The following is a 23,644-nucleotide window of genomic DNA, read 5'->3' as shown; positions in this document are numbered from 1 at the left end:
AATATCATGCCATTTAATCTACCTTACTCCTTTTATAGACCTTTAAATTTTCACTTTTCTCTAGTTCCTTATAGACATCCATTTCTGTAGTCTTCCCTATCCTGACTTTAAGGCACGGTATGAAAACAATAAAATTTTTGCAACCTCTGCTTCCCAGTTAACTTTTCAATGTAGATTAAAATTCAGTGCAAACCATATTTTCCCTCATATATAACATATACAGTCTTGAATGGAAATTATGTACAGGAAGAGCAAATAATTTCAAATATTGTCCAATTTTATTATAATAACCAGCTGCTTTTCATCAGCAATGAAGGAAAATAGACCTAGGGTGGATTTTTGGTGGGGAGACTTAGTTGAAATGCACCACTATGAGGATAACTTAAGAAGGGTTAGTACTATAGTTTCCAACAAAATGCATCTAAATTCATTTATTAGCAAAAGAACATACATCTATGAGAAGATGAAAGATTTAATGGAATTGGTGGTTTACATATAACTTTTTCATAGAAGCCATGCAGTTTCCACAGCTAATGGCCCTGTGGATATCAGATGAAGATCCTACTGTCCCCGGTGGCTTGATTTATTTGTGGTAGATTTCTGACATCAACATAGCGAAACATAGCGAGAATGAAACTCATTTTATTGATCATTATCTCAATTGCAAAAGATTAAATTGAATAAGATATTTAAAATATGTTTTATAAAATTAAGATGCTGGTGTTAGTTGTAACATTTAAGGCACCTGGGAGTCATTGCTCTTATCCCTCCTACAAGAATAATGTAGACAAACTGAAAGTCAATAGCTTCCTTCAACCCATTAGAGGATTTAACTATCAGATCAAGCTATGGCCTGAAAATCCAAAGAAAATGGTGCATCCAGAGTCACAGCTGAGATTTGTTGTCCAGGAGTAGAAGCTGATGGATACACTTAAATGATAGCTCTGACGAGTTACTGGAGGTTGAGTGTGAACCGTCATGAGAATAAAATACTCCTGGGGCCATGATATTACAGGGGCATGTTTTTATGGACTTGACCTTACAGGTTCTAATCAGGATTTTATGGTGAAGATTTGAGAAAGATCCTTTCACAGCCCTAGCAGAGGAAAGAGAAAGTTAAGATTACAAAATAACCCCAGAACATTTTCCACAGCCAAGACCCACACTCCATGGGAAGATGTTACCAGAGCATCATCCCACCCCAAGTGAGGACTTGCTTCCCTGCCAGTTCCTTCTAGCCTGCTTTTCTCATCTAACCAGTGGAAGGGGAAGTTATGCCGCTGAAGGAGGACTGGTGAAGGACCCATCCAAGGCACAGATTGACTACAAGTCTGGGATTCAACAACAGATTGCAGAACATGTCTCCATGCTTTACCATCATTTCAGTGCTCCAGAATAACAATGAAGATTGAAAAAGCTGACAAAGGACACAGACTTTCTGAGAAAGAGTGCTCAAAATCAGAAGAAGGTAAAGACAAAGAGACATTCCTTTAAAAAAAAAAATCCAAGGAAAGATATTCCTTGCAAGGGTAGGAATGGCATCAGATTTCTCGTTAGAAACCATGGAAGCAAGAAAAGAGTGGAGTAGAATATTTAAAGTGTCGGAAGAATATGTTCACCAGGTTAGAATTCTATCTTGGGTGAATTTATTCTTCAAGGGTAAAGGAAAAACCCTTTCTCACACAAGCAGAAACAGAGGAATTTCATTGCCTCCAGATCTACCCTGCAAGAAATGTTAAAAGACATCCTTGGACTGAAGGAAAATGATCCAGGTCAGGAAGTTGTATCACTGCAAAGAAACGCTTCAGCTAAGGAATAAGTAAAGGTAAAAGAGAATTTGCTATTTGCCTTATTTTTAATTTATTCAAGGGATGAATATCTGTTTAAAATAATAATAATCTAGCATATGGATATGTAAAGGAAATAACATAATGACATTAGGAAGAGAGGGGGGATTATGGGTATTCCTTTATGAAGTATACCTGAAGCTGCATAGTCTTATTTGATGGGAGATGTAGATGAGTTAAATGATGTACATTGTAATGTGCAGGACAACTCCTAACAGTTTATTTTTTGCTCTTTTTAGTTGGATAAAGCATTAGGATTCATTTTGACATAATTATAAAAGCATGGGATATAATTTGCTTTAATTCAGTCTCAAGTAATTTCTCTTTCTCTCCCCTCCTCTCTCTCCCTTTTCCCTTCCCTTCCCTCTACTCATCTTTCTGTTGTTTACTTATTTCCAGGGGTTTTGTTTGCAGTTGTTGTTAGTGTCTTGTGGATGTACACAATGGTGAGATTCACTGCAGTATAGTCATATGGACACATAGGAAAGTGAGGTCAGATTCATTCTGCTGTTCTGCACTTATCCTGTCTCCTCTCCCTCCCCTCAGGCCCTTCATCTAGTCCACCAAACTTTCTTCTATTTTGACAGACTCTTCTGCCTCTTTTCCTTATCTCTCTGTCCCTTCCCCCCTTATTTTGGACTAGTTTCTGCATATCAGAGATGACATTTGACCTTTGGCTTGACAAGTCTGGCTTATGTCACTTAGCATGATCTTCTCCATTTTTATCCATTTACCAGCAAATGCCATCATTTCATTCTTCTTTGAGGCTAATACTCCTTTGTGTATCTATGCCATATCTTCTTTGTCCATTCAGTTCCTAACAGTGTGTTTTAAGGGAATAAAATTGTCATGCTGAGAAAAATGGAATCATATTTAATGCTCAATTCAAGCCAGAGAAGACAGAAAATGGGAAATGATGGGGGCAGGGGATTGTTAATGGAATGAAAGTCAAAGAAAAAAAAATGGAAGAGAGAGAAAACAGTTATACGCAGTCAGATATGAATCTTACTCTACTAATAATCCCTTAATGTGGGTGCTCTAAGTACACCAAGCAAAATACAGATTAGATAAGGTAAGAAGTAAAATTAAATATCCAATCACATAAATAAAAACAATTTGGTTCAAAATCTAAAATGATTCAGTACTCTAAGAAATTTTAGCCACATGTTTAAAATGAGAAAATAACACACAAAATGCAATCACAGAAATTTAAAAAAACATAGTTAAAATATATTTTTATTCTGTATTATGGTCCATTAAAAAAAAAAAAAAAACAAAGGAAAAAAGTGTGAAAGGGAAAGTGAGGAGGTGTTAGGAAGAAAGGTGTTCAGGAAAACCATAGAAGGTTGGAAGAAGAGAAGGACAGAAATAAGGGGAAGAGCATCTTAGCTAATCTGGATAATAATTCTAGAATTTTTTTATTAGTGTGATTTATTTTTATTTTTACTTTTTATTTTATTCTTTTTAGTTATTCATGACAGTAGAATGCATTTTGACATATCATATATACACAGAGTATAACATCCCATTCTTGTGGTTGTAATGATGTGGAGTTTCACTGGTTTCATATTCATATATGAACACAGGAAAGTGATGTCCTATTCATTCTACTGTCTTCCCCATTCCCATCACCCCTCCCTTCCCACCATGCCCCTCTATCCAATCCAGTGAATCTCCATTCCTCCCTGACCCCACCTATTGTGAATCAGAATATTTGGCCTTTTTTTTTGATTTGGGATTGACTTATTTCATTTAGCATGATAGTCTCCAGTTCCATTCATCTACCACTGAATTCCATAATTTCATTCTTCTTTATGGCTGAGTAATATTCCGTTGTGTATACCACATTTTCTTTATCCATTCATCCATTGAAGGGCACCTAGATTGGTTCCATAGCTTTATTGTGAATTGAGCTGCTATGAATATTGATGTGACTGCCTCACTGTAGAACGCTGTTTTAGGTTCTTTGGGTGTACGCTGAGTACTGGGATAACCGGGTCACCTGGTGGTTACAAAGTTTTCTGAGGGATCTCCATACGGCTTTCCATAGTGGTTGTACCAATTTGTCATCCCAGTAGCAATGTATGAGTGTACATTTTTCCCCACATCCTTGCCAACATTTATTGTTACTTGTATTCTGGATAATTGCCATTCTGACTGGAGTGAGATGAAATCTCAGTGTGGTTTTAACTCTCGTTTCTCTAATTGCTAGTGATGTTGAACATTTTTTCACATATTTTTTGGCCATATTTCTTCTTATGTGAAATATCAGTTCAGTTCCTAAGCCAATTTATTGATCAGGTTATTTGTTTTTTTGGTGTAAAATTTTTTGGGTTCTTTATACATCCTGGAGATTAGTACACTATCTGAGGTGCAGGTGGCAGAGATTTTCTCCCATTCTATGGGCTCTCTGTTTACATTGTTGATTGTTTCCTTTGCTGTGAAGATGCTTTTTAGTTTGACACAATCTCATGTATGGAGTCTCGATTTCTTGCATTTTAGGAATCTTGTTGAGGAATTCAGTTTGTAAGCCAACATGATGAAGATTTATTTGGGCCTTCTTTTTCTTGTAGGAGGCATAGGGTCTCTGGTCTAATGCTCGGTCCTTGATCCACTTTGAGTTGAGTTTTGTGTAGGGTGAGAGATAAGGGTCTAATTTCATTTTGTTACATATGGATTTCCAGTTTTCCCAGTACCATTTGTTGAAGACACTATCTTTGCTCCAATGTATGTTTATGTCACTTTTGTCTAGTATGAGAAAACTGTATTTATGTGGGTTTGTCTCTGTGTCTTCTGCACTGTACCATTGGTCTTCATGTCTCTTTTGGTGCCAATACCATGCTGGTTTTGTTACTATTGCTCTGTAGTGTAGTTTAAGTTCTGGTATTGTCCTGCCTCCTGCTTTACTTTTCTTACTGAGGATTGCTTTGGCTCTTCTTGGGCTCCTATTTTCCAACATGAATTTTATGACTTCTTTTTCTATTTCTATGGAACCTTGATAGGAATTTTGCATTGAATCTGTATAGTGCTTTTGGTAGTATGGCCATTTTGACAATATTTATTCTGCCTATTCAAAAACATGGGCGATCTTTCCACCTTCTATGGTTTTCTTCAATTTCTTTCTTTGGTGTTCTGTAATTTTCAATGTAGAAGTCTTTTAGCTATTTTGCTAGGTTGATTCCCAAATATTTTATTTTCTTCGAGGCTATTGTGAATGGAATAGTTTTCCTAATTTCTCTTTCAGTTGATTCATCATTAATGTATAGGAATGCAATTGGCTTATGGGTGTTAATTTTATATTCTGCTACTTTGATGGTTTGTTTATGAATTCAAGAAATTTTCTGGTGGAGTTTTTTGAGTCTTCTAAATATGGGATCATGTTGTCAGCAAATAGGAATAATTTGAGTTCTTTTCCTATTTGTATCCCTTTAATTTCCTTCTTTTGTCTAGAGTTTCCAGAATTATGTTAAATAGAAATGATCAAACAGGGCATCTCTGTCTCATTCCAGTTTTTTGAGGGAATGCTTTCAATTTTTCTCCATTTAGAATGATGTTGGCTTTGGGTTTAGTATATAGAATTTTTACAATGTTGAGGTAGTTCCTACTATTCTTAGTTTTTCTAGTGTTTTGAAAATGAATGGATGCTGTATTTTGTCAAATGATTTTTCGGAATCTAAGATAATCATGTGATTCTTGTCTTTAAGTCCATTGATGTGATTAATTACATTTATTGATTTCCATATGTTGAACCAACCTTGCATCTGTGGGATGAACCCCACTTGATCATGGTGCACTATCTTTTTAATATGTTTTTCCAGGCGATTTGCCAGTATTAAGACTTTTTATCCATTTATCTGTTGAGGGACACCTAGGTTGGTTCCATAGTTTAGCTATTGTGAGTTGAGCTGCTATAAATATTGATGTGGCTGCGTCACTGAGGTATGCTTGTTTTAAGTCCTTTGAGTATAAACTGAGGATTTGGGATAGTTTGATCAAATGGTGGTTCCATTCCAAGTTTTCTGAGGAATCTCCATATCGCTTTCCATAATGGTTGTACCAATTTGCTTTTCCACTAGCAATGTAGGAATGTACCCTTTTCCCTACATCCTAGCCAATATTTATTACTGCTTGTCTTCTTGATAATTGTGGTTCTGATTGAAGTGAGATGAAATCTTAGAGTAGTCTTGACTTACATTTCTCTAATTGCTAGAGATGTTGAACTTTTTTTCATATATTTGTTGATTGATTATATATCTTCTGTGAAGTGTCTGTTCAGTTTCTCAGCCTATTTACTGATTGATTTATTTGTTTTTTCAGTGTTAAGTTTTTTTGAGTTCTGTATATATCCTAGAGGTTAATGCTTTATCTGAGATGCATATAGTAAAGATTTTCTCATGATCTATAGGCTCTTTCTTCACATTATTGATGGCTTCTTTTGCTGAGAAGAAGCTTTTAAATTTGAATCCATCCCATATATATTCATCTTTAAAGAAGAATGGAATTATGGCACTTGCTGGTAAATGGATGTGGTTGGAGAATATCATGCTAAGCAAAATAAGCCAAATACCCAAGACCTGTTTTCTCTAATATGTGGATGCTAATTCACAAAGTGGGGGTGGCACTAGGGAAGAATAGAGTTACTTTAGATTAAGTAGGGGAGTTAAAGGAGGGGAAGGAGTATAGGGGTAGAATGGATAGTAGAGTGAAACACACAGTATTATCTCATATACATATATGACTGTATGACCAATGTGATCCTTCAATATGTACAATCAGAAAAATGAGAAATTATAATTCATTTATCTATGATTTATCATAAAAGAATTCTATTTTCACATGTAACTAATTAGAACAAATTTAAAATTTTTAAAAAATTTGCATGTATGTGCATCAGGGATATTGGTCTGAAATTTTCTTTCCTTGATGTGTTTTTGTCTAGTTTTGGTGTCAGAATGATAGTAGCTTCATAGAATGAGTTTGAAAGGTTCCCTCCTTTTCTATTTTATGGAATAATTTGAAGAGGATTTGTGTTAGTTCTTATTTGAAGGTTCTGTAGAACTCAGAATTTGTCTGGTCCTGGGCTCTTCTTTCTTGTTAGGCTTTTGATTGTGTCTTCAATTTCATTGCTTGAACATTATCTGATTAAATTTTCTATGTCTTCCGGATTCAGTTTGGGTAGGTCATATCACTCTAGTATTTGTTGATATCTTCAAGATTTTCTATTTTATTTCAGTATAAATTTTCAAAATAGGTCCTGATTATCATTTATATTTCAGTAGTATCTGTTGTGATATTTCCTTTTTCATTGGGAATTTTAGTAATTTGAGTTTTTTCTCTCTCTTTGTTAGCTTGGCTAATGGTTTGTCAATTTTATTGATTTCTTTTTTCAAAGAACCAACTTTTTGTTTTGCCACTTTTTTTGAATTGTTTCTTTTGTTTCAAATTCATTAATCTCAACTCTGATTTTAATTATTTCCTGTTTTCTGCTTTTGGTGTTGATTTTTTTCTAGAACTTTGAGATGTAATTTTAGGTTGTTTGTTGACTTTCTATTCTTTAAATGCTTGAGTTCACTGCAATGAACGTTCCTCTTGGCACTGCATTCATAGTTTCCCAGAGATTTTGATAAGTTGTATTGCTATTCTCATTTACCTCTTAGTATTTTTTTTTTAAATTTCATCCCTGATTTATTCTGCTACCCATTCATAATTCAATGTGGTATTTTTTAGTCTACAGGTGATAGATTAGCTTCTATTTTTTATTTTATCCTTGGTTTCTCATTGCATTTCATTATGATCTGATGGGATGCAAGGTATCGCTATTTTTTTGTATTTGCTAAGAGTTGCTTTGTGGCAACTGTTGAGAAGAAAGTGAATTCAGTCCTTGATGGATGAAATATTTCATATATGTCTGTTAAGTCTAAATTATTGATTGTTTTTTAGTTCTATAGTGTCTTTGTTTAGTTTTCATTTGGAGGATCTATCCATTGGTGAGAGAGGTGTGTTAAAGTCACCCAGTACTATTGTGCTATGGTCTCTTTGCTTCTTGAAATTGAGAAGGGTTTGTTTGATGTACCTAGATACCTCATTGTTTGGGGGATAAATAGTTACAATTGTTATGTCTTGTTAATTTGTAATTCCCTTAAGCAGTATGAAATGTCTTTCTTTGTTCCTTCTGATTAACTTTGGCTTGAAGTCCGCTTTATCTGATATGAGAATGAAAACCCCTACTTGTTTACACAGTCCATGTGAACAATATGTTTTTTCCCATTCCTTCGCTTTCAGTCTGTGGATACTTTTGCCAATGAGGTAAGTCTCTTGGAGACAGCATATTGTTGGGTCTTGTTTTTTATTCCAATCTTCTAGTCTTTACCTTTTGATTGATGAATTTGGGCTATTTACATTCAATATTATTACTGAGAGATGATTTTTATTCCCTGTCATTTTGATTTTTTTAAAATTCAAATTTGTTTCTCCATTGATTTACTGTTCTTTTGATGTTGTTCCTTCTTTAGCTGGTTTTTACCTTTATTTTTCATTTCTTCTTCATGAAATATCTTATTTAGTATGTTTTGTAGTGCAGGCTGTCTAGTTGTGAGTTCTTTTAACTTTTGTTTATTGTGAAAGCTTTTTATTTTATTATCATTTCTGATAATAAAATAATTTTATTTTATTAATAATTTTATTTTATTTCTGATAATTTCAGAGCTTGGTATCTATTTATTCCAAGATCTCCTAGATTTGAGGGTCTGAACTGAAAGATCAACTGGGATTCAGATTTGCTTTCCCGCCAAATGTTACATGTAGTTTTTTTCTGGCAGACTATAAAGTTCTATTCTTATTCTGTATGTTAGGCATTTTCATAATAATGTGACTTTGTTGGGTTTATTTTTAATTTTGTGTTTAGAGTTCTGTAAGCCTCCTGAATTTGATTTTCCATTTCATTTTTTAGGTTGGGGAAATTTTCTGATACTATTTCATTTAAAACATTGTGCATTCCTTTTGTTTGTATCTCCATGACTTCATCTATCCCAATAAATCTTAAGTTTATTTATTTCATGTTATCCCATAATTCTTGGAAGTTCTGTTCATGGTTCTTAACATCTTCTCTCTGCGCTCAACTCTGTTTCGAAGATTGTATATTTTGTCTTCATTGTCTGAAACTCTGTCTTCCAAGTGATCTAGTCTATTGGTGAAGCTTTCCATTGAATTTTTAATCTGGTTAATTGATTCCTTCATTTTGAGTATTTCTGCTTTTTTTTCCCCCCCAGAATCTCTGTCTTTTTATTGAAATGATCTTTCACTTTCTCTATTTTCCCTCTAATTTTATTTCTTATACTGTCCTTTACTTTGCAGATCAACTTCGTTATGTGTATGCTAAACCCATTCTCTGACATTTCTTCTACTGTGGTGTCAGTGGATTCTGTTACTGGAGTGTCTTGGTTTGTTTGGGGTGGTTAGTTCCCTTGCTCTTTCATGTTTATGTGTCTACCCATCTAACAGTCTGGATCTGAGGCAGTAGATTTTCTACCCTGTGGACTTATAGCGTCCCTGAAGGTTTCCAATACCTCACTGTTTAGGGGAGGCAAGTAATAGTTCCTCCTATGACATCTACAGTGTTAATTATCACAAGAAACAGAAATGATATGTGCAGTTATCACCTACAATAAAAACAGCAAGTTTGCAAAAGGGTTTACAATTTCAAATGGTGGACAGAAAGAGAAAGAAGTGATATAGGATGTGATGATTGTAAAAGAGGAAGAGAGAAGATAGAAATAAAAAAATAAAAGGAAGAGTGAAAGGACAATAGAGATTGGCTGTTAGCAGAAGAAAAGATAGAGAATCAATGGGAACAGGTAAGAGAAAAATATATATGAAGTTAAAATTTTTAAAAATAAAACAATATAAAACAAAACTAAAATATACTAATCAAACATCTTTGTCCTCAAAAAACTAATTCATGAAACATAACTGGTTCCTAAAATGCTAGAAATGAGAAAAAGAAAAGAAATAGGAATATGTATAAATGTACTACTAAGTTCACAGTTAAACAGAAAAGAACAAAGAAGAAAAAAGGAAAAGAGAAGAAAAAAAGATCTTGATGAAAACTTAATTCTTTCTTTTGAGTTCAAAATGTTCTCAGCTTCTCTTTTCAGCAGTTTTAGATCGGGTCCTCTGGAGTGTTATGCTCCATACTCCAGATTGCTGGAGTAAGAAAAGTAATCCTGTAGGTAGAATTCCTGGAGGCAAGGTTTAGGGTTAGGCGGGCTTCAGGCTCTTTGCTAAATGCCATTTGGTCTGGAAATCTTAAATCAGTGCACCTCCAGGGTGTGGTAATTGCTGGTCCATGCTGGAAGACTGTACCCCAGGGGTCTCCTCTGGGTTCCACTCATGTGACATAGGGGAGCCAATTCTTAGTCCCCTATGTCACCTGAGGCCCCATATTTCCTAGTCTTGGATTCAGTCTCCAAATTCAATCTCTCCCCCAACCCTTCCATGTTCCTGGCCAGATGCTTCTCTCACAGTTCTTCCCACAAGGAAATGAATTGGAGGGGGAGGGATAGAGTCGGGTGGGTTTCCTCAACCTGTCATCCCCTATGTAAACTTCTTTCCACATTTGATTTTCTCCCGATCACTTAAGTTCACTCTATGTCGTGCAGTGGGTGTTTACTGGACCCTTATTTCAGGTCAAACTTGGGTTTGCCCAGAATCAGCTCCCTCAGCTGCCAGTCTCAGCACCCAGGCTGCAGAATGGTTCCTTCTTTTGTCCTCTGCACACCACCTGGAGATATGGCGGCTCCTTTCCTGTATAATGATATTGTACAACACACCTTTTGGTTTTGTCAGGCAGTGTCCTTGATCTCTAAATGCTTCATACTTGGACATACCTTGGGACTCCCCAAAATGCAGGATCCTTTAATTCTCTTATCCTTCCACTTTGCTTGTGGATAGTCCACTCTGGATGGTGCTTCTGGCCCAGCTGGAGCAGGAGCTGTGCCCCTGGGGATTTCTTCCTTATTTTATTGTAGCCAACCTCCCGAATCACCCATCTGCTTTGAATGTCCAGTTTTAAATTCCAGTAAGCTCCCCTCTTTTTTGTTCACCCACCTTGCTGAGAAGCTGCCATCTCTTGGTTTCTTGGTTTCACGCCAGAAGCAGCCAGGAATGCGACCTCCTCTATTTTGCCATCTTGAACAACCTTCATCAGTGTGATATTGAGAGGGTTAAATTCTTTGTTTTAACTTTTTGATCTGTAAAATGAGTCACAGGGTTATTAGGAAAATTAAGCAACTTAATAATTTTAAAGTGCTTAAAAACCTGGGCTACATACAGAGAAATTTTAAAGAAGTGGTAATTATCATTATTATACTATTTATACTACTGCACATAAAAAGGGAAATAAAGACAATCCACTCAGAAACAGAACAACACCTTCCTGGCCTCCCCTTTTATAGCTATTTTGAATATTGTGCCAAAAGCCTTAAAATGTGATTATCCTCCTTGCAACTGTAGGCATGAATTGGAATATCAGCTCTTAACAATTGCCCTGAAGTAAGTAAGGATGGAAGACCATGCATGTGCCATTTCCAGGAAATTGGAATATTATGTTCAACTCACAGAAAGAGCCCAATATTTTAATAGAGAAGCCAATCTACATATTCCAAATGCAGTAACTAATTTATTTATATTAACTAAGTTAAAGAATTGCTTATAGCAGAATGAAGTGAAATTGCCTATTCAGTGTTACATTCTTCTGTAGGGAAGTTAAATTAGGTAAAATTACCAAAATATGATGCCAAATTTGCACTTCAATTTGGACTTCCTATTGCAGAAGCAGCAGGACAGAACCTAAGGATAACAAAGAAGAAAATAGAAATGCCAAGGAGCTTGCTCTCCTTGCCCAGGCCCGTAGATGCAACAGCCCCAGGCACTGAGGCTTGTCAGCAGTATTTCTGCAGGAAAGTCAGATAACAGGTACCCCAAGAGTCTGAATCTGTTATAAATCTGACCCCTGTGTCAAAAAGTAAAGGTTACAAGTCACTTACTCCTCCTGGCACAGACAGACCTGGCAGGGGGAAGAAAGCCTCTTGGAAGTGTGTTTTCTTAACACGTAAAGCCACCTGTGCCCTTGCAAATATTTGAGGTCTTTTTGGATGGCAGAGGGACATTTACTAAGAGAAACATAGAAAATTTTAACATAGCTTCCACAACCTTAAACTAAATCTTTCATTTGTTTGAGAGAAGGGGGCACCTTCTCCCTTGGTTCATTTGACATCAAATTAAATCCATATTCTCATGCTGTGAGCTTGGGATTGTGCCATCTATTAAATTAACTAGAAAATTTGGCAGCTCCCTAGTTTAGCACATCAGAGTCAAGAAGGTTGCCTATCTCTATGGAATAATTTGAGTGGAGCCCTTTAAAAATTCTGCTTAAAAAAAGACAGAAATAATTAGAACATTTTATCTCAGTACAATGGGCAAACATTCTGTTTCATTCACTTGATGAAATACAGTGCATTCTTTCAAAATAATGTTAAACATTTATATTCATTCTCATTAGAGTGAGGCCAAGGATCAGAGTGCAGAGATGTGCATAAGAATGAGTTTAACTCAATAAAGTCTTTTTAGGCATCCAAAATGTGCATGGAGAAACAATCAGAAGTCTGTGTATTATACTGTTGATGTTGTGATGATGAGGATGTGAGATTTTATCCTCTACCCTTCTTGATTTTGGCAACTTGCTGTCATGGAACTATAACATTTCTAAGAGAAAAACATCCCTTCTTAATGAACTGTAATGTGACAGATGTTAGTTGAGATCACAGGAGCTCCAGTCCCTATGCTGAGGGACAGGGAGCAGTGCCTATAGACTGTGTCCTGCAGAGGCTCAGGGGAGAGAAGACACATAGTTAATACTTAATAGTAATTTTTTTGAAAGATTATGAAAAAAATGCAATATTGAAACATGTGCAGGTACAAAGATAGTTCAAAGAAGGAAGTGATCTCCTGGGAAAGGAGGAGGAACCAGGAACACTGTATTCTTGGTCTTATTCATTTTATTTCATTTCATCATTGAGCAATGTTTATTGAGGGCTTGGTTCATGTCAGGTGGTCTTTTGGGGGCTAGGGACCCAACAGTTGCTGGGGTCCAGCCCTAGCAGGGGTCGTTGGCGAGGTGGAGAACAAAGCAATGCAGACTCAAGGAATGGAAGCTAAGTTCTAAATTTTATTTTTCCCAGCCAGTTTTTTATACATTAAAAGGTTGACAGTTACACATGTTTTTCCAGAACAGAAAAAGATCACAAGGAAAAATAACAAAAATATTTTGTATAATCACTACTAGAGTAGGCAATGAAGTATTCTAATTATTTTTAGTAATTGCTTACTCGTGATAACCTATAACTAAACAATAAGACATATTAATATTGCTTAACTAATCACAAAGGTTAAAGCAAGTTCAGCAGGGTTGAGTAAATGTCAGTTGTGTGGCTACTGCTGTGGTTAGTAAGTGCTAGACAGTTTAAACTAACAATAATATGACATCATCTTCTACTGTGTGAACTTAACATTGAGGAACTTTTTCTCCGGGGCATAGGTGGCCAATAATATTTACAGCATTTAGTAAATCCTAATCTTTAAGAAATAGAATATCTTGCACTCTTGTATGTATGCTTTCAAACCAGATTATAACATGTCCAGATTTTACATCTAAATATCTCATAGGAGATAAAGGAGGGTGTAAATCCAGGCATCCCTCTGTAAGGATGTCATGGCTTTCCATTAATTAAATAAGCATTGTCATAAGGTGTTTTAACTGTAGGAACTCTATTTTCTTTATTTCTTCTGTTCCTGTTAATCATTCCTGATGGGGTTGGAGTTATTTGCCTACATACCTAGAATCTATTTTTGTATTTTCTCATAACAATCTTGGTTACTCAAAGTTTCATTACAAATGACTAAATCTGAAATCACTGTTCCATTAGAAATCTGGTTTTTATGTTTTAACCCTGGTTCTGTTAAGACCCCTGTTTTCAGGGAAAACACATAAAATATTAATAGTAAACCTACACATATTAAGCAAGCAAGGAAGGAAAGTCCGTCACCCAATTCCCAACACAATGAAACTTTGCAAACACCTTTATTACTCAGAGGAATCCTTGTCAAGCACTGAGGGGAATTGTAGGTGGCGTAACAAACAGTGAACAAAACAGACTAAGACCCATTAAGGTCTAGTGGAAAAGACAGACAATAAATCATAGCATAAATAGAAAAAATTTTAAAGACTAGTGCCATGGAAACAAAGACAGAGGAAGGGAGTCAGGGATGTGGGTGGGGCATGGGAGCAATGAGGAGTTAAGCTGGGATCTCAACAGGGGGATCAGGGAGGGTCCCACTGAGAAGGATTGATATGAGCAAAGATTTGAAGGTGGTGAGAAAGTAGCCATGTTGATAAATGTACTGAAGTTTTTCAGATATGGGGGAAAGCCAGTCCAAATATCTGTGGGTAAAATGTCACCTGCATAGTTGGAAAAAGCAAGACAGTAGTGGAGAGAGTAAAGGGAAAGACAAGTAATTGCAGATGAGTGTAGAGACTTGAAGTCATAAACAGACTTTAAAGCCCTTGCATGGACTTTGTTTTACTCTGAGGTCATGAGATTTTGGAGGGTTTTAATCAAAGAGAGGAACCTCGTCTGACTTCTGTTTTAATAGGATCCCCTGGGCTGCTGTTTGGAGAAAAAGACTCTTGGGACAAGGAAAGATATAAGTAGGGTGGCAAGTTAGGAATCTGTGACAGTCATCCAGCTAAGAAATGATGATGACTTAGACAGTGACAGTTGCAAATGAAGAGGAAGAGGCAGTTAGATTGTGCATATATTTAACCATTAGGGACAAGAGGGTCCTGAATCATCCAGGAAAAATAAGCTGAGTCATCGAGAATGAACCAAAGGATTTAAGACAGGGTCACTGAGAAAGGGAACATGGATGGAGAAAAGAAAAAGACTAACCCCTTGGACACATCAAAACCAAGAAGGTGAGAAGAGGAAAAATAAGAAAAAAGATGCTGAGACCCTAGTGAAGGAAGAGGAACCATCTGAAAGCCAGGGAGGAATGTACAAGAGGGAGAGTGTGGCTAGGTCAAGAGCTGCCAATCCCTGCAGAGGATACTTGCACCTTGACATGTGTTGGGAAGAAAACTCCAATAAATGGGCTTAAGTGTGGACTGGAGAGAGCACTCCTTGGAAAAGCAAATGCAGGGATTTCTCTCAAGACATAGTCCTGATATGATTGATGAGAAATTATGCAGTAACTTGAGAGTTATGGAGAAACTTCCTTAAGACAGAGAAAATGGCAGCATGTTTTCATGATGGTGGTTACAATCTAGTTGATTGCAAAGATTGAGTTGTAAAGGAGAGAGCAAAGGAATTCCTGGAGATGTGTCCACTAGGGAGGGGGATGGTGAACTGGAACTCAAGCAGAAATGTTGACTTTGATAAGAGAATCAGGGTTCTTAGATGTGCCCAGACTGAGAAACTAGATGTCAGTAGGGAGAAGATGTAGTGGTGGAATTATTCTTCTGATTGTTTCCATTTTGTCCAGCCAAATCGGAAGTGAGGTCAACAACTGAGAATAAGGTTGGAAGAGGACAGATGAGCTGAGGGTTTGAGGAGAAAGACAGATGTATTAGAAGAGTGGGTGGACTAGGGAGAATAGTGCAATTACCTGGCAGCAGTTAAGTGTTCTACTGAGATTCATTGTCCTTACATTAGAAAGAAACCAATGTGTGTGGTAGAGGATTTTTCTTCAACCTTGCTCAGCAGCATTTGTGAATTTAGGGAGCAGGTAGGGATTTGCCTAGATTGTGGCTTTGCCTAGAGAATTCATGATGAATGGAAAGGGTTAAGGGAGTTGAAACTGCATGCAAGGGGGTGATAATGATTAATCATGGGATTTAAACTGGGTGCAGAGGAGTAGGAGGACAGCAGCCTGTCACTCATGCTACCTCACAGGGTAGTAGAAACACTGACAGTTGCATTAATGAATTTGTGTTCATACAGGCATGCTGACTTGCAAATGTCACCATGAGCAGAAGAGTGAAATTTGTTATTGTATGGTCACTAACCTCTCTGACCTTTAAACCAGTCCTCATCTTCTGAGAGCTAGCCTCTGAAACTATGGTGGCATTACTGGTGCTGCAGTTACTTTCAGTTATATCTTTTCAACAGGGAGAAAACACACCCTAGTGTTCTTGAGGGATCATGGATAGTTAGTGCTCAGCTGGCTCAGCTGATAACCACACACTGTTCCGTAGAATATAAATCACGCTTTCAGTTCAATGGAAGTTTTTTTTTTTTCCCCAGAATATATTTACTTTTCTTAATTGTATTAAGTAGGCAGTTTTATTTTACAAAAAGTTTACTTTCAAAAAAATGAAAAAGAACATAAACTTTTTATAAGGTATTAAAGTCTAATGCCTTAGAGGAAATTCAGGACATCTTATCTTTTCTCTCCAAATTACTTCAAGGTCTTTCATAGTATAAGTCATCCCTGATTGGATTTAACACCTGATTCTAAAGAAGTAAAAACAAGTGCATAAGCAGGTAGCTCACACACACACACACACACACACACACACACACACAATTTGCCTTTATCTCATATTCCTATTCAATTCTATGCTCCAGGCCCTGGATGGGTTTGTTATCTTCAAACCTTGTATTCAGCTAGGTGATAACAAAGTTCATAGAAGTATTTTCATTTGTGAATAAATATAGGATGAATACAGGATTTCTATTGCTGAGTTGCTAGTATTTTTATGAACATATTTTAGAGGTATTTTACCAAGTACTTGCTAATCAATGCCTAATAAGTAATACCCCCAAATTTTGCAGTTCAGATGGGTGATAGAATTATTGAAAAAAACTGAATGACTATTATTTCCTTATTAGAAAAACATATAGGCAATTTAGTAATTTAGAGGCTATCCAGTGAGTCACCTTGACTTTTCCTGTGTACGTACCTTCATTTTGACAGTAAAACAGGATATATCCTCAAGGGACCCAACTTCCCTTCATTTAAGGAATTCAAATTTGTATACTTGGTCAACTCTAGAAATTGACTGAGGAGGCATGACTCTGTTTTGTTTTGTGATTTAAATTAGGTTTCTGATTCCTTACTATGCATAGTTAAAAATGCATGGATAAAAATAATACAAAGAGAAATAACACCATAAAAAGTGTCTGTTTTTCAGACAGAAAACTCTTCACTTTTTAATCAAGCAAGAATTAAGTAAACTGCCCATCTTTTCTCTTCTAGGTATACCATATCTAATAGCCATCCCCATAAGTCTCTGTGAGTCAGATTCTGACTTACTGTTTTGAACTTGCTCCCAATATAGTAACTATACTAACTTGTCCTTGGGGATTGTCACCTGTTCCCTTGTTCCCTGCCGTATCAGGATGCTGTTATTCCCATTGAGTTTAGGAATCCCAGTTTGATGGTAGCATTCCCACTGTGGACCCTTTTAAAGAAGGACTGGAAAGAGGCTGAAAGAAAGGTTAACCGCCTTAGTATAGTATATATGAAGGTATCCAAAGACTAAGCAGGATTGATCTGGTAGAATGGATTTATCAAGTAAGACCCGCTCACCTATCAAGTTAGCATGTGACCTGAACTGCCCATCATGTATTCTAGCTTATCAAACCGTAAAATCAGATACACATGACAGTACTCACTAATAAATGGAAAAGGTTCATTTTAAGTATGGCTCAAGCAGACCCCGAAGATGCAGATGATTTCCACGAGAATAGCTCAAACATTCATGGTCCCTACTTTGCTATTTTCTTCTCTTTCCAACCTGCATCTTGAGTCTCATGGGATATTTCTTATCACCAGTTGAATGAAAAAGCAAAAGTTCAGGCCTTGCTTCCAGATGGTTCTGCATGATACATATGGAGGCACAAAATTAAAATGGACAACTTAGTATAACAGTCCCTTTTCAGGGTATCCCAGCAGTACAATTGTGAAGAGAAATCTTCCCAGTGAGTTTTGCTTGAAGTAATGCATCTGATTGTTTACTTTTTTGGCAGGAATTTTAAAAACAGACACACGTGTCCATACCAATTCATTAGCTTTAGCCAATAGTTTGGCTGAATGGTCAGGGATTTGCAAGGAACATGATTGAAACATGGTGAAAAGGAGATCTTGGAAAGAGGTTTGAGAACAGACTGCTCAGATTGGGCAAAAAATGTGAACAAAATTAAGTACCTGTGTCTGGTGTGAATGCTTGCCTGTGAGTGACCTCAGTAGAGAGAATAGTTATGAATCAAGTGGGTTGTATGACCTGTTCTCTGCATACCAATCAACTTCTCTCATGATCCCCTCCTGGCATTGCTCAATAAGCTCATGAAGAAAGTGACCCTGGTGGCAAGGACAGAGCTTATGCATGAACTCAGCAACAGGGACCTCCCTCACTGAGGTAGGTGGCTACAGCCATTGCTGAGTGCCCAATTTCCCAGAGGCAGAATACTAATCCTGAGTCTCCAGTGTGGGACCATATCCAGGGGAGATTAGGTAGACAACTGGTTGATTCCATGGAACCCTGCTTTCACATAAGGGCAAAGCTTCTGTTCATTGGAATAGACACTCTGGACATGGATCTGTCTTCTCTACATAGTTCCTCTAAAACATACATGATGATTCATTGTGTATATTCAAGGTAGAGTAGAATTCTCCTCCTAAATATGTAATAGGTATTAAATACATGATTTTTTTTAATTGCCAGATATTCACACCATGGTGGAAAGCACACATCAGAACTGAACTGTTCAGGACAATTTACAAAGAAATGTGATTTGAGCTGTCTTTAAGATTGTGTAGTCCCACTCAAAAGGAAAGAAAAGACAGATAGGACTATTATTTCATGCCAGTGGCCCCACATAAATGTAAGTTGGAGTAGATACTGTTTGGGCAGTGTGGAGAATTTATGGCTTTTCCATAGAATACTTGGAATGGTCTTTTGGAGTTGACATGTTCTCCTGTAAGAAATAAGGGATAATTGATAGCTTGTGATCTGAGAACTGCCTAGATTCAAGGAGAATTTTAGAGTGTATTATTTATAGCATAGCATGAGGGAGAAACTATTTTTAAGTATGGAGGCCAAGAATACTGCTATTATACTGGTTTAGTTGTAAGGGAATGATCCTGATAGAGTAGTGAGACCTCGAAATGAAATTAAAGGGATGAATTTAACAAAACTTTCAAATGAAGTACTTAGAAATGGATTGAATAGAACATTTTGTGGCATTTGAATAGGTGAGAATAAGGAGGGTAGATTTTGTACAACGGTTGTGTGCAGTGTGTAGGGTTTAGAAGATAAAGGTGAAAGCAAAGATAACACAGTAATTTTCATGTCGCAGAAAGGAAAGATTGTGTTGCCAAAAACAGGATCAGAGGAAGAAAAAAAAAATAACATCTTATTTCAGAATCACATCTAACACCCACTTAGAATATGCTATGTACCAGGCACTGTTCTAAGCATATTTCATGTAGCCCCTTAATATGTACATAAATTTGATGATAGTGTCATTTTTCTTCCTATTCCATACCTGAAAGATGAAAAAACTGAGAGAAGCTAATATGTGTGCAGTTGAAGTAACTGAGAACATTTGAGCAGACAGTTTAAATTTCTCAGTGGCTTTAAAAGGAAGAGAGATGGAAAGGATATACATATCTAAGTTACATTTCAAGTTATTTGAATGGATTTCTGAAGTTGATATGTGACTGGATGTCCTGGGTCTGAAAATCAAGTTGCTCAAGTCAGCTTATGTTAAGCAGCAGAGTCCAGTCCAAGATAAGAAAGTGACAGCACTCTAGCCTTACTTGGTTGATGCTCTGTAACAAAGCCCTAGGGCAAAAGAAAAATTAAAATTAATCATCCTGAACACTAAAATCAATAGGTAAAACATGGAAGGCTTGGAGTAATAACTCATAGAAATCACCTTCCCATTTCCTATTTCAATATACAACTCACAGGTTAAAAATACCTCATAGATAAAGGTCCAATTGCTAATACATTCCAAACATACAGTTCTTTTTACAAGTGCACCATAAAAACATTTGTAAGCAATGCTTATTTAAGAGCCTTAAATTATTGACCTTGTGAGTAGATTAGTTGGAATTTTAGAGAGATTTGAGATTTTCTCAAATATATTCTATGAAACCTTGTTTAGTAAGTGCACCAGGTGCCTTTTAAGAGTGTTGTGATCAAATAAGTTAGGAAAATGCTAGCTTAAACAGATGAAAGTGATTTCCTTTACTGCAACATGTCTCAGAATTATTGGTATGCTAGTGTAAATGGTGAAGCATTATGTTGGAGATAGAATATGCCCTATTTCCAAAGCTGATTTCTACACCTGGTTCTTTATGGAAGCCATTCTAAAATGTTTTGGAAAACACTGCTTAAGTTTCCTATTAGAATGTAAGTATATTCCAGGGTACCATATATAATTTATTTTATAATAATATGTAATAAAATTGCATTTTGCATTTTTTCCTTATAATATGTAATAACAGAACCCTTTCTTCTAATGTATAACACTATATAAACATTGTTTATATGTGTAATTCATATCATTTTCTGATTATAAATTGAAGAAAATAAAAAATCATAAAAAGTTAAAATTCTCTACTCTCTCCATTTAGAAATGATTACTGTTATCATTTTACATATTTCTTTTTTGCTCAGATTATATTGTATATACAAACTTCTGTTCTATTTGTTTTGACATAAAATGATCCCTTATTTTTATCAAAATAGATCTTGAATACATAAATTCTGATTCATCATTGTCTCTGGAGGATTGTCAACAGATAGAATGGAGAAGAGAATGGATGTATTTATCAGGTTCATTTTCAATCTTTGTTGCTAATTAGCTATATGATCATGACTTAGTCACTTTACATATTTGGGTCACTTTTTCTTCCTCATTTTTTTATTTGAAGCAATTATACCAGATTATTGCTAAGGTCACAATGAGCTGTTAAATACTGTCATCTTCTGATTCCTCATAATTTATCAGACAAGAAGGGTATCTGAGTAACCTGATATCTGAGAGTTATTAGCTTTCTCTGACACTGCCTGGTACTTTGGCTCCATCTTATTTAATAACTCATAATCAATGGCTCATCAGCATTAATTTGAAAAAGGGGTGTGATTACCTGTGATCTCTTGTATTTTCCATTCTAAATTAAAAAAAAAAGGAAATGTTACATTAATTGCAGGGTATCAGATTATGCATTCAGTTTAAAGAATCTTAACTCTCAAAGAATTAAAAGGTTTTCTGGTCGTAAAATAATTTGCCCTTCGCTCTTATAGTGTTACGTGTAATTGATTACAAATATAAAGTATCTCTGAAAAGGCAGGTGAGATGTAAATGTATTTGAAATGCCTGAGATAATACCATTTTCTGCTAAATGTCAGACATATTGGTGGGTCCTTCACAAATCCTATTTGGCAAACCATGGGGCTGGTTTTTTGGGAGAAGTGAGATGTTACCATCTTTGTCCTTGCTTTTCTTCCCCCTTAACTCCTCTCTCCCTCAAACAAAAGAAAAAAATCTTGGTTTTATTTGACATTGAAAGGGCCATGACAACTGGAAATTTTGGCAGGGAGTCAATTCTGTTTTAAGTCTTCATTATTCCTTAAGTGATTAAATAAAACAAGTTCCTTTTTTTTAGTTTATCATTTTCCTATGCTTCTATGATCTTCCCATGGTTCAGACTGGATGAGGGGGCCATGTTTTGTGTTAGATTCATTGTCCTTTGAGACTGGTCATTAACTTTTTAAAACAAGTTTTGTGGCACATCCCAAATAGTTCCCATGAACACATATAGGTTGGGAGGCGATGGGTGCTGGGCCAATGGCACCACGCTGAGTCATTTCTGCAGTGACTCCTACCCTCCCTTTCCATCTTGTGAGGTTCTCACTTCAAAAGAGATCATTGGTTTGTGTTAGAAGGAACAGGAAGTCATACACATTTAAATACAGTTCTCCTGACCTGGATGTTTTAGCCCTTAAGATTTTGCATTTATTTAAGAGCTTTTGAAAGTTGTTGGAAAGCAGTTTCAAAGTTAAGAGAAAGGTGTTTCTAAGTGCAGTGTGGTCTGCTGGGGGCCACTGAGGCCCTGCCCTAAGGCACAACTCCACCCACCCCATTCCCAAACAAAGCCTTCCATCTAAATGAGTGTTTCTCTGCTGCCTGGTCCATGTTCATAGTATTTAATATGCCCCCCACCCCCCATGTCTTTTCAGAATGTCAGTAAGACATGGAGTAGGAGAAAAGGTTTAAAAAGTAGTGGTTTAAAAACAGTTTGTGTTTTCAGTGGGACTAAATCACTACCTTTTGGATTATATGCTTATTCATAGTAACTAAAATGATTACTTGAAGTGATAACCTGACAAAAATATGATAAAGCATTTTTTCATGTATAAAAGCTTATGCAAATCAAAATAAAATGATAGTTCTTTTCATAGAAAACTGACAAATAATATGAGAAGATTCTTCAAAGAAAATGAAACCCATATGGTCACTGTCTGTATTAAAAAAACAGTTTAAGATTATTCAAACAAATTAAGTGTAAAACAAACAAACAAAAATGCTATTTTCCCTTATGGATTGATAACCATTTGTAAATGTTAATAGCTGCTGACCTCCCATCTGACGAGATTATAAATTGCTACAGATATTTTGTTTGGATTTGGCAATGTGTAGCAATTGTCTTTAAAATTTCATACTATTTGCACTTGAAATTTCACTTACAGAAATTTTAAATTAAAAATATTCAAAGGAAAAGATGTCTAAATAAGTACATTTATATTTATAATAGGGAAATATTAGAAACAACTTAAGTATCCAGCAATAGGGAAATGATTAAATTATACTAATTCTATCATTTATGATTTCATACACTCATTAAAGAATCATTTTCTCAAAGAACATTTAAATATGTATAGAATGTTCATGATATAATACTAAATGAGAAATCCAAAACTTTATATCCAGTATTTTCTGGTTGTTTTTTATCCACCCTCTAAGGACATGCCTCCTGGGGTATAGGCCAGGGTGCTTTAGAGCAGTTCTGGGAGCAGAGAGACAAATAACAAACAACTTGCACATGGATTGGTCAACTCCCTGCATTCTAGACACAAAGCTCCAGTTAATGCAGTCTTACTTCCTGTGCTTCATGAGGGTAAGGAGCAAGACTCGTTACACAATTAGCAAGGTCTAGTGCAAAATTAAAGTGAAAATCTCTTTCTTCAAAAATTATTAAGCACTTCAGAAGGGTCGCAGTATGGAATTAAATCAAATATGGGAGTCCTTCAAAGTTTCCAAGATTGAGCCCTAGATGATTGCACTGGTCACATGCCCTTGAGGCTGACTTGGTAGGAACCACGTTGTATCTTTCCTTCTAGGTAATGAAAGGAATTTTACAGGTTGACATATATTCAGCTTGCTATCCATGAACCTGCATCTTATTTGTCTCTAAATACCATTATTAAAGACCTTTGCGGTTGAATATTTTATCTACAATCCTATTTCCACGCATATCTCTGATAAATATAATTCTGTTATCATGTATCCATAACCAACCTATTATATTTATTTTAGTATTTAATTTTTAAAGAACATTTACATTTATTTAAATTTTGAAGGCATAATGAACACATTTAAAACTCAGTTAAAATAAATAAAAGAATGCAGCAAAAAATCCCATGCAGTCTCCATCTGCTTCGTCTTCTT

Source organism: Sciurus vulgaris (assembly GCF_902686455.1).
Source record: "Sciurus vulgaris genome assembly, chromosome: 11".
NCBI lineage: Eukaryota > Metazoa > Chordata > Mammalia > Rodentia > Sciuridae > Sciurus > Sciurus vulgaris.
This window is presented reverse-complemented; position numbering follows the sequence as displayed.